Source organism: Scyliorhinus torazame, chromosome 3, assembly GCF_047496885.1.
Source record: "Scyliorhinus torazame isolate Kashiwa2021f chromosome 3, sScyTor2.1, whole genome shotgun sequence".
Lineage (NCBI taxonomy): Eukaryota > Metazoa > Chordata > Chondrichthyes > Carcharhiniformes > Scyliorhinidae > Scyliorhinus > Scyliorhinus torazame.
Window position 1 is genome coordinate 220,584,690 of NC_092709.1, and position 18,594 is coordinate 220,603,283.

Sequence of the window (18,594 nt, forward strand, 5' to 3'; positions counted from 1 at the left end):
CCTGCATATTTGTATTGAATCATCCTTCTTTAAGGCTGGTGGTAACAGGCTCAATAACTCCTGCCTGTCTTCAATAACCTTCAATAGTTCTTCTTCCACTTTAGATCGCATAGCATTGGGTAGGGTAAGTGCTTTCAAACACTTAGGCATGCTGTCTGCCTTTATCTTGAGTTTCACTTCGACTCTCGTCATGGTTCCAAGTGACTCCTTGAATACCTTTGTGTACTTTCTCAGAAGTGGTTGAAGATCGTTCACAAAATCAACAAGTTGGGTCACGACAGCCCAGTTTAGCTTAATCAAGATCTCCCAAACAACGTTGGATAGTTTCCTTCAACAATGTGAAGAGGCCTTGTTATATCCGGGATATATCCAAGGATTCTATGGGAAGCAAGAGAAGAAATTGCAGAGCCGTTGGCAATGATCTTTTTGTCCTCACTGTCAACAGGGGTGGTACCAGGGGATTGGAGAGTGGCGAATGTCGTGCCCCTGTTCAAAAAAGGGACTAGGGATAACCCTGGGAATTACAGGCCAGTTAGTCTTACTTCGGTGGTAGGCAAAGTAATGGAAAGGGTACTGAAGGATAGGATTTCTGAGCATCTGGAAAGACACTGCTTGATTAGGGATAGTCAGCACGGATTTGTGAGGGGTAGGTCTTGCCTTACAAGTCTTATTGAATTCTTTGAGGAGGTGACCAAGCATGTGGATGAAGGTAAAGCAGCAGATGTAGTGTACATGGATTTTAGTAAGGCATTTGATAAGGTTCCCCATAGTAGGCTTATGCAGAAAGTAAGGAGGTATGGGATAGTGGGAAATTTGGCCAGTTGGATAACAAACTGGCTAACCGATAGAAGTCAGAGAGTGGTGGTGGATGGCAAATATTCAGCCTGGATCCCAGTTACCAGTGGCGAACCGCAGGGATCAGTTCTGGGTCCTCTGCTGTTTGTGATTTTCATTAATGACTTGGATGAGGGAGTTGAAGGGTGGGTCAGTAAATTTGCAGACGATACGAAGATTGGTGGAGTTGTGGATAGTAAGGAGGGCTGTTGTCGGCTGCAAAGAGTCATAGATAGGATGCAGAGCTGGGCTGAGAAGTGGCAGATGGAGTTTAACCCTGAAAAGTGTGAGGTTGTCCATTTTGGAAGGACAAATATGAATGTGGAATACAGGGTTAACGGTAGAGTTCTTGGCAATGTGGAGGAGCAGGGAGATCTTGGGGTCTATGTTCATACATCTTTGAAAGTTGCCACTCAAGTGGATAGAGCTGTGAAGAAGGCCTATGGTGTGCTCGCGTTCATTAACAGAGGGATTGAATTTAAGAGCCGTGAGGTGATGATGCAGCTGTACAAAACTTTGGTAAGGCCACATTTGGAGTACTGTGTACAGTTCTGGTCGCCTCATTTTAGGAAGGATGTGGAAGCTTTGGAAAAGTTGCAAAGAAGATTTACCAGGATGTTGCCTGGAATGGAGAGTAGGTCTTACGAGGAAAGGTTGAGGGTGCTAGGCCTTTTCTCATTAGAATGGAGAAGGATGAGGGGCGACTTGATAGAGGTTTATAAGATGATCAGGGGAATAGATAGAGTAGATAGTCAGAGACTTTTTCCCCGGGTGGAACAAATCATTACAAGGGGACATAAATTTAAGGTGAAAGGTGGAAGATATGGGAGGGATATCAGAGGTAGGTTCTTTACCCAGAGAGTAGTGGGGGCATAGGATGCACTGCCTGTGGAAGTAGTTGAGTCGGAAACATTAGGGACCTTCAAGCAGCTATTGGATAGGTACATGGATTACAGTAAAATGATATAGTGTAGGTTTATTTGTTCTTAAGGGCAGCACGGTAGCATTGTGGATAGCACAATTGCTTCACAGCTCCAGGGTCCTAGGTTTGATTCCGGCTTGGGTCACTGTCTGTGCGGAGTCTGCACGTCCTCCCCGTGTCTGCGTGGGTTTCCTCCGGGTGCTCCGGTTTCCTCCCACAGTCCAAAGATGTGCAGGTTAGGTGGATTGGCCATGATAAATTGCCCTTAGTGTCCAAAATTGCCCTTGGTGTTGGGTGGAGGTGTTGAGTTTGGGTAGGGTGCTCTTTCCAAGAGCCGGTGCAGACTCAAAGGGCCGAATGGCCTCCTTCTGCACTGTTAATTCAATGATAATCTATGATTAATCTAGGACAAAGGTTCGGCACAACATCGTGGGCCGAAGGGCCTGTTCTGTGCTGTATTTTCTATGTTCTATGAGGCAACTCCACTTTCTGCTCTATGACTTCCACAGTCACCCTGATGAAGTCCTTCAGTGGCACGACCTCCTTGTTAAATGTCCTCAGGACCACATCAGATGTTGTACTGGCAGATACTTCAATTTCTGACAGTATATCGATTCAGGTATAAGTATTACTGCGGCGCCCATATCCACTTCGATCTTAATATTGTTCCCATTTAATTTTCGATAAACCCAAAATTGTAGCTGGTCTCCTTGTATTGCAATGCCAAGCTTACATTCCTAAAGCTGACTTGACACTTTGGTACTCTGTGAGTCTTCAGTTGGATCACTTAACTGGTAAATTCATCCTGTAGACTTTGCAGTATTTTTCTTGGCACACCTCTTTTGTGCTGATGAAGGTTGGTATGACCAACATGCCTTGGCAATGTGATCAACTTAGCCACAATTTTTGCATTTGTTCTCCTTGCTCCAACAATCTCCTGCCATAGGTCCCACTTGGTTGCATTGATTACATGATAGGTTCTTGGTGGACCTGCTACTCGCAGACTCCATCTTATGGACGTTAGCTCCATCTCTAATCAACGAAAATTCTTTTATTAGCAATTTCCATAGACATTGCGATTTCTCCAGCAGATTTTAGGGTTAATGCACCTTCAGTCAACAATTTCCTTTGGATGGCTTCATTCCTGAGGGCACAAGTTAATCGGTCACGAAGTGTATCATCCAAAGTTTGTCCAAATTTGCAACACTTTGCTAGCTTCTGCAGTGATGCAACAATTTGTGAATTGTTTTCCCTTTCCTCCTGCACATGACATGAAAGTAAAATCTTTCAGCTATTAATAGTGGACAGCGAGAAAATGTTCTTACAAGACAGTTATTAACTCATCGTATGACTTGTCTCCAGGTTTAGCGGGGGGAACTAAATTCTGTAGCAACATGAATGTTTTCCTCCCAACTCAGCTGAGAAAGGTCACCATATGCAGGTTTGCTGGTGTCTGATTGGCTTTAAGGAACGACAGGAGCCTTTCCTCATCAGAGTTCCATGTCTCCTCCTCCTCATCAAACGTGTCCATAACGCCTTTTCTTCCTGCCAATTTTTGGATTGCAGCTCTCTGATCTAGGCCTTCAGCCTGTCTTCCCTCCTGTTTATTTCCTCTCTGTTTAAAGTAGACAAACTCGCAGAGCACAAGCACACTGGCTGTTTCTATGCCCTGCTATCCATTCCCGGGCAGTGGCAAAGCTGGCAGCCTCCTAGGTTCACATTCCTGCAGCCTATTTCAGAGCTTCATTTGTGGTCTCCGCAGCTCTACCCACTACAAATGGTATGTTATTCTCTAACTCTGAATAACGACTGTAGACTTACAGCTAACACAAACACTTTATTCAAAGGGTTCATTCTGCTTCCAGAGCTCAGCTAGATGTAAAACAGTCAAGAGGTATGACCAGTGAAAGCTATCCCTGTGTGCTGCTGCTCACTAGCTCTGTCCTTCTAAGAGAGGCAGATCCTACCTTGGGCTCGACCCTTTATACCTATCTCTGATGCTCCCTCTAGTGATGCTGTGGCTGTCACATCTGTGCTGCAGTCCCTGGTGTATGTGCAGATGTATGTACAGATGTACAGATCACTACAAATGGTAAATGTACTGAAAACTTTGATCTTCCCTTTGAGGTAAGCCCCCATTAACTCAGTTGTCCGATGGCTTGTTATCTTTTTGAAAACCCTTTTACTTGCACCAGTAAATTGTGATTGACCGGGATGATCCGTCACGCCCTGCTACAAACTGTACCAGTGTCCAAATATTTACCTGAAAATAACACAACAAGGATTTCGCCTTGGAAGCCTTGGATATTTCTCCCGACCTCACTCCCGATGGTGTATGCCTGAATCTCTGTCAATGATTCCTTCTCCTGGCTCACAAAATAATTGTTGAAAGTTGCTTTTTTTTCTGGCTTAATGTTTGCTGCCCAGAACTTGTCGCCAGTTTCTCTTTAGCTATCTTCGTTATTTTAGCCACCAAGAGAAAGAATCAGAGGTGGCATGCGTCGAGTTCATATAACATAGTGCAAAGGGTTTATTTACAAAATGCTGCTCAAACAGGGTACAATGGTGAACTCCACAAAAGTCCGCAAAACATCCGATGGCATCATTGTGTAACACTTGACGTTACACCAGCCAACGGTGATGCTCTGATACATAACAAGACCACGCCAGAAAATGTGGATGTGTAATGTGGATATATAAGGAGAAGCGCATTGCTGAATTCTGCCTCTGGTAAGCTGCAAAATGTATTCTTGTTTATGAAATGAATCTTGAAGTTGCACCAATACTCCATTGATCAGAAGAAAGCAATAGCAATTTTGGCAGGTTGGATTGGTCTTCAATTCAATAGGAGACAATTTGTTCATCCGCAATATGTGTCACTCAATCTTACATAGCGTGGAATTGCTCCTTTGTATTTTTTTAATTTGCTTGTCCATTCGGAACTTGCAGGGAGCTGATGATGTTCGCACTTCAGTTTTTAATTAAATCTGACTGTCAGGTTTTTCATTTATATTTTGTTCCAATGAGAGCTTATTGCATGCAGTGTGATGAAAAGCTAAATTTAAAGCTGTTATAAATCAATACTTCATTAATGAATTACTAATGGGAGAAACAATGTCATGGACGTTCCACTACACGATATTAAACCAAATTAAGCTCCTCAAGTCAAATCTCATCTCAATCAAGGTTCAATATACTTCAGACTGCTCTGTTTAGCTGAATTCTAACTTGCATTAAACTATCTTTTCCCTGCTGTTTTGATATTAAACATACGATTTGAAATGCATATAACTTCATGTCCCCACAATGATCGTCCTCAAAAGCAAAGTGTTCTCCCAGTGACTACTGAAGCTTTGGAAGGGGCAGCATTAAGATGCCTTCGTGGGTGAATATGGACACTTTCACTGCCCTGCTCCAGGGTTTCAAAGGTCCAAAGTTTTTTGTTTTATTTGTCCAACCATTTATTGGTGATGCACGTAATCCACACTGGCGAGAAAAGGGCATGATAAATTGATTGCTCCGGGGTCTCATCGTCTGCCTGGGAGCAGCTGGACCCTCTCTCAGAAATGCTGCTGAAGGCTCCCATTTGAATCTGACAGCATACAAAAAGGCTGGGATCTTCCATGAAGTGGTAGTCAACGTCAGATTACATTTCTAGCTGAGTCTTCCGAGCCTGGCATCTCCAGAAATTCAGAGCATAGCGTCCATCAGAAAACTCCATCACAGCTTTTAGTGTCAGGGAGAAGATTCAGTACACCCCCTCTTTGCAGCACTAGCTGCCTTATGGCAAGTTTAAACGTCCAAGATGAAAGATAGGTGGATGGATGAATGGGTAGGGGACAGGTTGATGAGGTAAGCGAGTAAATGGGTAGGGGATAGATGGGTGAGGTAATTGGGTAAGGGTCAGGTGGGTGAGGTAAATGGTAAAGGTCAGGCAGGTGAGGTAAATGGGCAGGGGACAGGTGGGTGAGGCAGCTAAATGGGTAGGGGAGAGGTGAGGGAAGGAAGCGGATAAATGGGTAGGGGATAGTCCTCCTAACAGTGGTCAGGACCAGGGGCACAAAATGCACCACGAAATAGAAAGTGCATGTCAGAAAGGCAAGGTCACAGTGATCATGGGGGACTTCAATATGCAGGTGGACTGGGTAAATAATGTTGCCAGTGGACCCAAAGAAAAGGAATTCATTGAATGTTTACAGGAGGGCTTTTTGGAACAGCTTGTGATGGAGCCCACGAGTGAACAGGCCATTCTGGACTTAGTGTTATGTAATGAGCCAGACTTGATAAAAGATCTTAAAGTCAGGGAACACATAGGAGGCAGTGATCAGAATATGGTAGAATTCAGTCTGCAATTTGAAAGAAGGTAGAATCAGATGTAAAGGTGTTACAGTTAAATAAAGGTAACTACAGGGGCATGATGGAGGAACTGAAGAAAATCGACTGGGAGCAGAGCCTAGTGGGAAAGACAGTAGAACAGCAATGGCAAGAGTTTCTGGGAGTAATTGAGAACACAGTGCAGAGGTTCATCCCAAAGAAAAGAAAGGTTATCAGAGGGGGGATTAGGCAGCCATGGCTGACAAAGGAAGTTAGGGAATGCATCAAAGCAAAAGAGAAAGCCTATAATGTGGCAAAGAGTAGTGGGAAGTCAGAAGATTGGGAAGGCTACAAAAACAAACAGAGGATAACAAAGAGAGAAATAAGGAAGGAGAGGATCAAATTTGAAGGTAGGCTAGCCAGTAACATTAGGAATGATAGTAAAAGTTTCTTTAAATACATTAAAAACAAACGGGAGGCAAAAGGTGACATTGGGCCGCTCCAAAATGACGCTGGCAATCTAGTGATGGGAGACAAGGAAATAGCCGAGGAACTAAATAAGTACTTTGCGTCAGTCTTCACAGTAGAAGACATGAGTAATATCCCAACAATTCAGGAGAGTCAGGGGGCAGAGTTGAATATGGTAGCCATCACAAAGGAGAAAGTGCTAGAGAAACTAAGAGGTCTAAAAATTGATAAATCTCCGGGCCCAGGTGGGCTACATCCTAGAGTTCTAAAGGAGATAGCTGAAGAAATAGTGGAGGCGTTAGTTATGATCTTTCAAAAGTCACTGGAGTCAGGGAAAGTCCCAGAGGATTGCAAAATCGCTGTTGTAACCCCCCTGTTCAAGAAGGGAACAAGAAAAAGATGGAAAATTATAGGCCAATTAGCCTAACCTCGGTTGTTGGCAAGATTCTAGAATCCATCGTTAAGGATGAGATTTCTAAATTCTTGGAAGTGCAGGGTCGGATTAGGACAAGTCAGCATGGATTTAGTAAGGGGAGGTCGTGCCTGACAAACCTGTTAGAGTTCTTTGAAGAGATAACAAATAGGTTAGACCAAGGCGAGCCAATGGATGTTATTTATCTTGACTTTCAAAAGGCCTTTGATAAGGTGCCTCACGGGAGACTGCTGAGTAAAATAAGGGCCCATGGTATTCGAGGCAAGGTACTAACATGGATTGACGATTGGCTGTCAGGCAGAAGGCAGAGAGTTGGGATAAAAGGTTCTTTTTCGGAATGGCAACCGGTGACGAGTGGTGTCCCGCAGGGTTCAATGTTGTGGCCACAGCTGTTCTCTTTATATATTAACGATCTAGATGACGGGACTGGGGGCATTCTGGCTAAGTTTGCCGATGATACAAAGATAGGTGGAGGGGCAGGTAGTATTGAGGAGGTGGGGAGGCTGCAGAAAGATTTAGACAGTTTAGGAGAGTGGTCCAAGAAATGGCTGATGAAATTCAACGTGGGCAAGTGCGAGGTCTTGCACTTTGGAAAAAATTGAGGCATGGACTATTTTCTAAAAGGTGACAAAATTCATAATGCTGAAGTGCAAAGGGTCTTGGGAGTCCTAGTCCCGGATTCTCTAAAGGTAAACTTGCAGGTTGAGTCCGTAATTAAGAAAGCAAATGCAATGTTGTCATTTATCTCAAGAGGCTTGGAATATAAAAGCAGGGATGTACTTCTGAAGCTTTATAAAGCACTAGTTAGACCCCATTTGTGAGCAATTTTGGGCCCCACCCCTCAGGAAGGATATACTGGCACTGGAGCGGGTCCAGCGGAGATTCACACGGATAATCCCAGGAATGGTAGGCCTAACATACAATGAACGTCTGAGGATCCTGGGATTATATTCATTGGAGTTTAGGAGGTTGAGGGGAGATTTAATAGAAACTTACAAGATAATGAATGGCTTAGATAGGGTGGATGTAGGGAAGTTGTTTCCATTAGCAGGGGAGACTCGGACCCGGGGGCACAGCCTTAGAATAAAAGGGAGTCACTTTAGAACAGAGATGAGGAGAAATTTCTTCAGCCAGAGAGTGGTGGGTCTGTGGAATTCATTGCCACAGAGGGCAGTGGAGGCCGGGACGTTAAGTGTGTTTAAGACAGAAGTTGATAAATTCTTGATTTCTTGAGGAATTAAGGGCTATGGAGAGAGAGCGGGTAAATGGAGTTGAAATCAGCCATGATTGAATGGTGGAGTGGACTCGATGGGCCGAATGGCCTTACTTCCGCTCCTATTTCTTCTGGTCTTATGGTCTTATGGGACAGGTAGATGTGGGATAGGTAGGTGAATGAATGGTAGACTAAGGTTTTCCAAATTTATCTAGGCATGGGACATTTTTGACCTCCCAAGTGCACTGAAAGAACCCCAAACATTTTTATTCTGTTGAAGTTATGCATTTATTTGGATATAGAATCATAGAATTTACAGTACAGAAGGAGGCCATTCAGCCCATCGAGTCTACACCAGCTCTTGGAAAAAGCACCCTATTTAAGCCCACGCCTCCACTATCCCCATAACTCCAACTAACCTTTTTGGACACTAAGGGTAATTTATCATGGCCAATCCACCTAATCTGCACATCTTTGGACTGTGGGAGGAAACTGGAGCACCTGGAGGAAACCCACGCAGACACGGGGAGAACGTGCAGACTCCTCACAGACAGTGACCCAAGTTGTCGAACCTGGGACCCTGGAGCTGTGCCACAACCTGCGAGGAGCCTTTCCTTCTGGGCTCACCAGCAGGAAATAACACAAGTGCCGCCTCGGTGGAGAGAAACTCCCAGAGGCCAAAAGAAAATGGCAAAGTGCCACTGAATAGCAGGGTTTTGTTCGGCGCTTCAGCCATTGAGAAACACCCCTCTCAACGCACCCAAAACCGGATATAAATTCTTTTCCAATGGATCATGCCCTCAATGTTCATTTTGGTGCTTTTTCTGGCTCATCTAATCAGAGGCTTGCTTCTCAGTACATTGGCTGCTGATAGGCTGACTAGTACACCTATAAGTAGCCAATGCAGGTTGAAAACCATCTCCGATTGGACAATGGAAGGACAGCTTTTTTCTCATCTTCAACGGTGCTCCTGTGGAACCCTTGGAAACCTCTGGATTCCACAGAACCCAGGTTGGGAAAAGCTGGATGGATGATTGGGTGAGTGAGTGAATGGGTAGGTGGGTGAAGTGGGTTGTCCGGTCAGGTTAGGGGTAGTCAAGGATTTTGTGGGTGAGGGTGGGGGGTCGTTGGTGTAGTAAGGGGCATCAGTGTGAGTAATCTGGGCATCAGTTCTGTAATCACCCAGGAGTTTTCTTCCTAACATTTCCTGGGTAAATATTCAGGTTGGAATTGTCTGACTTTTCCGACTCAAACTCAGATTTAAAAGCTTTCGCAGAGGGTCCCGGGAGCAGGGGAATTCCTCTACATCATGGGTCACATATCCGGGGCGAAATTCTCCGACCCCCCGCCGGGTCGGAGAATCGCCGGGGGCTGGCGTGAATCCCGCCCCCGCCGTTGCCGAAGTCTCCGGCACCTGAGATTCGGCGGGGGCGGGAATCGCGCCGCGCTGGTTGGCGGGCCCCCCCGCGCGATTCTCCGGCCCGGATGGGCCGAAGTCCCGCTGCTAAAATGCCTGTCAAGCCGGCGTAAATTAAACCACCTACCTTACCGGCGGGACAAGGCGGCACGGGCAGGTTCCGGGGTCCTGGGGGGGGCGAGGGGCGATCTGGCCCCGGGGGGTGCCCCCACGGTGGCCTTGCCTGCGATCGGGCCCACCGATCCGCGGGTGGGCCTGTGCCGTGGGGGCACTCTTTCCCTTCCGCCTCCGCCACGGTCTCCACCATGGCGGAGGCAGAAGAGACTTCCTCCACTACGCATGCGCGGGGATGCCGTGAGCGGCCGCTGATGCTCCCGCGCATGCGCCGCCCGGAGATGTCATTTCTGCACCAGCTGGCGGGGCACCAAAGGCCTTTTCCGCCAGCTGGCGGGGCGGAAATTCGTCCGGTGCTGACCTAGCCCCTCAAGGTTGGGGCTCGGCCCCCAAAGATGCGGAGCATTCTGCACCTTTGGGGCGGCGCAATGCCCGTCTGATTTGCGCCGTTTTGGGTGCCAGTCGGCGGACATCGCGCCATTTCCGGAGAATTTTGCTCCTGGTCTCCCATATTTTGAGTCCTGATGCAAATCAATATTTAGAATTTCTGCCCTCTGCTCTACCTCTCTAATAGTGATGGCCTTTTAAAGTACATGTGGTGATTTTGGTACAACAGGACATGTGGGACTAATTTCTCGTCATTCAGGCACACTCCCATCTATGTTTTTGGTGTCCTCTTCCTGAAAATCCTCATATAAGATTATACTTTAAAATTTCAAAAAAAGTTCACACTATCAGCGTACGTCTTCACATTATAATGGATCTTGGTTTGATAATATGAAGCGAATATTCTGTTTGTCAAGACGCCTTAACTGCTAATTAATTTAGATACCAAATTATTGCACATACATCCAGTCCAAGTGCTGGTTTAATATAATAAGAGTTTTGATAGCATGATGTAGGTAGAAAAGGCTACCACTCTCCTTCAAATGTAGAGACAATGACCTTTTCCTTTAAACTAAATTGGAAGCAGTCATTGTCTTTCACAATTCTGTTTGAATATGAATCGTGGCAAAATGACAGTTTCTCAGGACGCGATGATACAGAGCTCCATTCAGAGATTCTGCAAACTGCTCAACTAAATCCAACATTCAGCTCTGGAGGCTCAAAACATTTTCAAATGCCAGCAGCATGACCCCAAAGAAATGGGGTCCACAATACACAACTCTACTTCCTGCACTCAAAACTCTCTACCGTGAGAAATGCAAAGACAGGAGAGCTGAGAGTTCAAACTGAGAATTCAGCATCACCAAAAATCCTTTCCTGATTTCAACGGTTTGATTGTCATCTCAATGTGAAACAAGAAGGGAGTGATCACCCACTATTCGCTGGATTCAATTTACAGGTTACATTTGCAGTGGGTATGATGTTTATCTCTTTTGCCTGAAAAACAGGGATGCACTAACCTAAGGGATGGATGCTGAGGAGGACCAAAACAAATTCCAGCCTTGTGCTAAAGTTTCAATCCATTTTGGCAATGTTCCCTGAGTAAATTTATAATGGCCCAGATCCTCTGTGAAGTGGCGACCATTATTGGATTGCTGCTTCATTCAAAGTTTTCCACGGCTGAATTCTATCACAGTCTTTCTTTGCTGGATCTTCAGAGTCTGGCTTTATCAGAAGTGCGGAGCGCAGCACCCCTTGCAGAGCTCCATAGTAATGCTGTAGTGTTGAGGAGAAGACAAGACATAACTCTTTTTATGGCACGAGCTGCCAGATAGTAAATTAAAATGTCCAGTATGAATGTTATTGAATGGGTGAATGTTCGTGTATGATTCAGTGTCTGAATGAGTGAATGGGTGGGGTAGAGTAGTATATGGGTGAGGTAAATGGGTAGAGTAGATGAGTAAGTGGGTAAGTGTGTAAGGTGACAGTTTGGCAAGTGGATAGGGTGCAGGTGGATTAGGTGATAGATGGGTCGGGGGAAGGGGGCTGTAGCCAGGTCAGGCTGGGTACTAGTCAGTTGGGGCCGGAGGGGTAGTTGAGTGGTGGGAGTAGCCAGGTCAGGTTCGGTCAGGGGGAAAGTGGGGAGGGGTTCAGAGAGGTAGTGGATGGGTTGCAGGGATGTCAAATGGGGATAAGTGTGAGTGATTGAGGGGTCAGTTCTGCAGTTACCCAGGAGGTGCATGAGGATTTTACTGTCCAACATTATCTAGGTAGCTATTGTTATGGGCTATAACAATACCTGACAAACCTGACCTTTAACTTTTATGTTGAATTTGGCTAGGATGAGCACAAGAGCCTTCACTTCAGATGTGATTCATCTGACTTTCTTGGCGCTTTTATCAAAACAAAGTTTTTTACGGAATCATAGAATTTACAGTGCAGAAGGAGGCCATTCGGCCCATCGAGTCTGCACCGGCTCTTGGAAAGAGCATGCTACCCAAGCTCACACCTCCACCCTATCCCCAGTAACCCCGCCCGACACTAAGGGCAATTTTGGTCACTAAGGGCAATTTATCATGGCCAATCCACTTAACCTGCACATCTTTGGACTGTGGGAGGAAGCCAGAGGACCCGGAGGAAACCCACGCACACACGGGGAGAATGTGCAGACTCCACACAGACAGTAACCCAAGCCGGGAATGGAACCTGGGCCCCCGGAGCTGTGAAGCAATTGTGCTAACCGCTATGCTACCGTGCTGACCAAAGAATATAAGAAGGTACTAAACATATATAAAAGGCTTATCAAGAATTTGTTATCAATTACAAAAATGGAAAAACAGACAACAGCTACAGTAATCTCTGTACATAACTCTTAATGAATCTCCCTTAGTAGCTGTTCCAATTTAATACAAAATCCAATAAAACAAAAACCCCTTTCAATGGCATGGCCCAGCACACTGTAATCTCACTTGAATGGGACTGGTCCTTTCCTTGAGATCCAGCCTTCAACCAGCAGATTCAAAACTCCTTCCGGAAAGCAACTCTATCTTTAAAGTTACCACGGCAGTTTGCTACGCCCAATGTGCTTTCAGTTCACCGGAACAGCTTTAAAATAGAAACAGAAAAAACAGGGAAACTTCCTGCAGTCTAAACTAAGAAACCGAAACTGACACCAAAACACTGAACCTCCTTTCACCTGACAGCCACAGCCCAGCTCCACCCACAAATGACATCATTGAAGCCGTGCTACAAGCCATGTGGTAAGACCAAATCTTTCTTAAAGGGACACTCACATGACACTATTCATGTAAGTCCCACAAAACTATCCGAAGTTTACAATTCTCTTTCAGAACAAGGGAATTGTCCATGGGAAGTTCAATCTTTTCAGGTGATTCGCATGGAGGTTGGCACATTGGGACGTCTGCGGCATGCTGACTTGCATCTTGGGTCATATGTCTGCTCTCTGACAATCCAGAGACCAGAAGATCTGGGCTAGTATTTCTAAGAACTACAACATGGGACTTTCTATGCAGTGAGCTCCTGCTGGCTCAGAAATTAGGAGAGGTCCTCTTGTGATTCACGACTCAGTGAGTTTTTAATGTGCTTGTCTGTGACCGACACCCTTGGGTCTTTGTAGTCAGACAAACACAAAGCTGCCACTCGGTGCTTCCTCGTGAATGTTGATAAATCTTGGACCTAAATCAGGTGCAAATGTTGTGTCAAACAACGTTAATTTCTACTCTCTGGATCTTGTCTCTCCAAACATGCAAAATATTTTGCATATAAACATACCAATTAGGCACAGGAATAGGCCACTCGGCCTCTCTAGCCTGTTCCGCGATTCATAAAAGATCAGGGCCAGGATTCTCCAATCCCGCGACCAAATTCTGATGCCGGCGTGAAAAGTGGCGCGAGCCACTCTGGCATCAACAGGCCTCAAGTGACAGGTATTCACCTCTTCCTAGGGGGCTAGTATGGCGGCAGAGTGGTGTCCACAGCTCTGGCGCCCGAAAGCTGGCGCACCACGGCCGGCGTGAGTCTGCGCATGCGTGCCACGGCCGGCGCAAGTTCGCGCGTGCGCGTGGGGTCCCGGCTCCGCACCGGCCCCCGGGCAATATGGCGGAGCCCGACAGGGCCTAGCGCGGAGGAACATAGGCCCCCATGGAACTAGCCCGCCTGCCGATCGGTGGGCCCCGATCGGGGACCAGGCCACAGTAGAGCCCCCCCCCCCCCCCCCCCCACGGGGTCGGATGCCTCCGCCCCCCCCCCCCCCCCCCCCCCCACCACCAGGACGGCTCCTGCAGCCAGAACTACGAGGTCCCGTCGGGTGGGACCATACGTAACCCATGCCGCCAGGACCCGGCTATAGAGGCCCGGAGAATTGCTGGGGCGGACCGCTTTCAACGGCCCCCGACCGGCGCGACGGCGATCCCTCGAGCGCCCGAGAATCGGCGCCGGAGAATCGGCGTGCCGGCATCGGGGCGGCGTGACTCGATTCTCGCAGCCCCCACACCAATTCTCTGATCCGCCGCGGGGTCGGAGAATCCCAGCCCATGGCTACTGAATTTTAAACTCAGGTTCACATTCCTGCCTACCCCTGATAACCTTTCGACCTAATCAAGAATCTGTCTGCTACTGCTTTAAAAATAGTCAAAGACTGTGCCTCAACCACCTTTTGAGGAAGAGAATTCCAAATTCTCACAACCCTCTGAGAGAAAAATGGATCCTCATCTCTGTCTGAAATTGGGAGACCCATCATTTTTAAACAGTGGCCCCTGGTTTACATTCTTCCTTGAATAAGGAGACAATACTGTACATAGCACTCTGGTTTCACTGGTGCTCTGTCTCACCTCCCTACTTCTGTAATCAATTCCCCTCGCAATAAATCATAACATTCTATTAGAACATAGAACGTACAGTGCAGAAGGAGGCCATTCAGCCCATCGTGTCTGCACCAACCCACTTAAGCCCTCACTTCCACCCTATCCCCGTAACCCAATAACCCTTCTGAACCTTTTTGGGACACGAAGGGCAATTTAGCATGGCCAATCCACCTAACCTGCATGTCTTTGGACTGTGGGAGGAAGCCGTAGCACCCGAAGGAAACCCATGCAGACACGGGGAAAACGTGCAGACTCCGCACAGACAGTGACCCAACGGTTAAGGGCTCTGTACTCTTAGGAGGCCAGTACACCACACCTGGAAGTGATTTCTTGCATTTATCATTCTTTATCTCTACCTACACCACTGCTAAATCCTGGTTTCCTGAACTTAGGTCATCACTTTCTATTGTGCTAATGTCATTTTTACTTAACAGAACCACCCCTTTATCTTTTCCTAACTTTGTATTCTTCCCAAAAGTCACATGCGCTTTAATATTTAGGTCCCAATCTACGCCATCCTGCAGCAATATCTCTGTAATGGCTATTAGATCGTTCTTATTAATCTCCATTTTTACTATCAGTTCATCTTTTTTGTTTTGAAACTACATGCATTCACATACAGAGCCTTAAGTTTTGACATTTTATTATTTTTGTAATAGCTAGCCTTATCTGGTGATTTACTCTGAGATTTGTACTCCCTGTTCCTTCCTATCTTGGTCGGTTTATAATTTCTCATATTACTACCTTCTTTTCTTGTTTCTGCTCTTCGATATACCATTTCTGCACACATTTGATCCCTTTCCCCTCCTATTTAGTTTAAAACTCTCTCCACTTTGTGAGTTACACAGTTTTCAAGAACACTGGTCCGAGCACGGTTCAGGTACAGAACTTTCCAATGGTCCAGCCTCCATTTTCCCCAGTACTGATGCCAGTGCCCCACAAACCAGAATCCACTTCTCCTACACCAGTCTTTGAGCCATACATTCATCCAACGGAATCTCACGAGATGTCGTGATTTGGATGTCACCCTCACTGGTTGTGACCCAGATCAACATATTTAAAAGAGCCATACGGTTCATTTAAACATATGTCCTGATAATATTCCGGCAATAGTACTGAAGACTTGTGCTCCAGAACTTCCGTACCCTTAGCCAAGCTGTTCCAGTACATCTACAATACTGGCACCTACCCGGCAACGTGGAAAATTGCTCAGGTGTGTCCTGTACACAAGAAAAAGGACAAATCCAACCCAGCCAATTACTGCCCTATCAGTCTACTCTTCGTCATCAGCAAAGTGATGGAAGGAGTCATCAACAGTGCTATCAAGCAACACTTACTCAGCAATAACCTGCTCACAGACACTCAGTTTGGGTTCCGCCAGGGTCACTCAGCTCCTGACGTCATTATAGCATTGGTTCAAACATGGACAAAAGAGCAACATCCTGGAACTCTCTCCCTAACAGCACAGTGGATGTACGTATACCTCAGGACTGCAGCGGATCAAGAAGGCAACTCACCACCACCTTCTGAAGGGTAACTAGGGATGAACAATAAATGTTGGCCTAACCAGCGATCATCCCATAAATGAATTTTTTTTAAAGCTCCTAGATCATCTTCAGTGCGCACTTCATACATCCTTCAGCACATCATGGAGGAAGGGACTCTCAAGGGAACGGGCGGTTGAAGGACTGCCTGATTCCAGGGAACAGCTGTAGTCCAGACAGGTGTTATGCTTCTTCATACGATATAGGAGCAGAATTAGGCCATTCGGCCCATCGAGTCTGCTCTGCCATTCTATCATGGCTGATATGCTCCTCCTCTGTTGCCTACAATGCTACAGGCCAAGAGCTGGATTGCAAAATTAGCCAGAGCATCTCCTCCCTAGAACATATGACCTAGGAGCGGGAGTAGGCAATTTAGCCTCCAGGGCCTGAACACATTCAATGTGATCAAGGCCTCAACTCCACTGTCCTGCCCTTTCTCCAGAACCCTTCAACCCATTACTAATTAAAAATCTGTCCAACTCCTCCTTAAATTTACTCACTGTTCCAGCATCCACCACACTCTGGGGTAGCAAGTTCCAAAGATTCACAACCCTTTGGGAGAAATAGTTTCTCCCCAAATCTGTTTTAAATTTGTTACCACTTATTGTAAGATTATGACCTCTCATTTTAGAATGGCCCACAAGAGGAAGCATCTGCTCCATGTCTACTTTATCCAGACCTTTAAGCATCTTGTATATCTTGATTTGATCTCATCTCATTCTTCTAAACTCTAATAATAATAATCTTTATGGCACAAGTCGGCTTACATTAACACTGCAATAAAGTTACTGTGAAAAGCCCCTAGTCGCCGCACCCCGGCACCTGTTCAGGTACACAGAGGGAGAATTCAGAATGTCCAATTCACCTAACAGCACGTCTTTCGGGACATGTGGGAGGAAAATCAGAGCACCCGGAGGAAACCCACGCAGCCACGGGGAGAACATGCAGACTCTACACAGACAGTGACCCAAGCCAGGAATTGAACCCGGGACCCTGGCGCTGTGAAGTCACAGTGCTAACCACTATGATACCGTCTACCCACTCTTTTCATACGACAAATCCCTCATCTCTGGAATCAACCGAGTGAACCTCCTCTGAACTGCCTACAATACCACTACATCTTTCCTCAAATAAGGGGACCAAAGTTTTGTACAATACTTCAGGTGCTGCTTACAATACTCCAGGTGCCACTTTGTGTAGTTGCAACAACACTTCCTTACCTTTATACTCACTTCCTTTTGCTATAAATGCGAATATTCCATTTGCTTTCTTTATTACCTGCTGCATCTGCATGCTCATTTTCTGTGACTCATGCACGAGGACACCCAGATCCCTCTGCATTGGAGCACCCCAAAATCTCTCCCCATTTAGACAATAAGTTGCCTTTCCATTTTTCTGACCAAAATGCATGACCTCACACTTCTCCCCATTAAACTCCATCTGCCACATTTTGGCCCACTCTGCTAACCTATCTACATCCATTTGTAAGGTTCTTAAATCCTCATTGCAACTTACTGTCCCACCTATTTTTCTGTCATCTGTGAATTTGGCTATAGAACCTTCTATCCCTGTATCCAAGTCGTTAATACAGATTGTAAATAGCTGGAACCCAAGGATTAAACCCTGTGGCACCCCACTAGTTACATCTTGCCATCCAGAAAAAGACGCATTTTCCCGACTCTCTGTCCCCTGTCCGTCAGCCAGTCTTCTATCCAAGCTAATAAGTTAACCCTAATCCCATGTGATCTCACCTTGTGAATTAACCTTCTGTGCGGCACCTTATCAAACGCCTTCCGGAAGTCCAGATATCCTACATCTACAGGATCCCCATTATCCACTTTGCTTGTTACATCTTCGAACAACTCTAGCAAATTAGCCAAACATCTTTTGCCTTTCATAAACCATGCTGACTCTGATGGATGGCATTTTGATTTTCCAAATGTCCTGATATTACGTCCTTAATAATTGACTCTCACAATTTTCCCACAACAGATGTTAACCTGACTGGTCTGTAATTTCCCACATTCTGCCTCCCTCCCTTTTTGAATAAGTTAGCATTTTTCCAATCCGTTGATTTGGGAGCCTCTATCCTCACCGCCCAGTTGTTTAGTGTGTTATCCCGCCAGCTGGGTGGCACCTGGTTGTGCGGTGGGGAGGGTCACAGTGTGCCTCCAATCATCACTATGCTTAGCGTCTTGTGCGTAGGCAGGTCCTACAGATAGGGATGAGTGAGAGAAGTGTGCGTCTGCTGGGAGCAAAAGTGCAGTGTGATATGGGTCCTGGGTGTGACACACAGGTAGTGACAACCTGTCTGGGCGCAGGATGGATGGGTTCAGGGGCGTGGTGGGCAGGCAGGGGATAGGAGACAGCTGGTGATCCTGTGTAGTGGGCTAGTTGATAGTGTCACTGGTGAGGCCTCTGCACCAAGAAGGGCAGTGTGCCAGGGAGAATCCCAAAGGCCACGGTGCATGTGTCCTTTGTTTGGGATGAGCTCTGCTATTTTCCTGCATCCCCTGCAGTGGGGATGCACTTCTGATGAGTGCACTGAGGAGTGGCAACACCTGTG

The 18,594-nt window shown here is 46.3% G+C and overlaps 1 long non-coding RNA gene across 1 annotated transcript in view; it reads right to left on the minus strand.

Annotated features, from left to right (window-relative positions):
- Window positions 1–18,594, minus strand: part of LOC140409576 (uncharacterized) — a 115,047-nt gene that overhangs the window by 9,220 nt on the left and 87,233 nt on the right. The window lies entirely within an intron of this gene.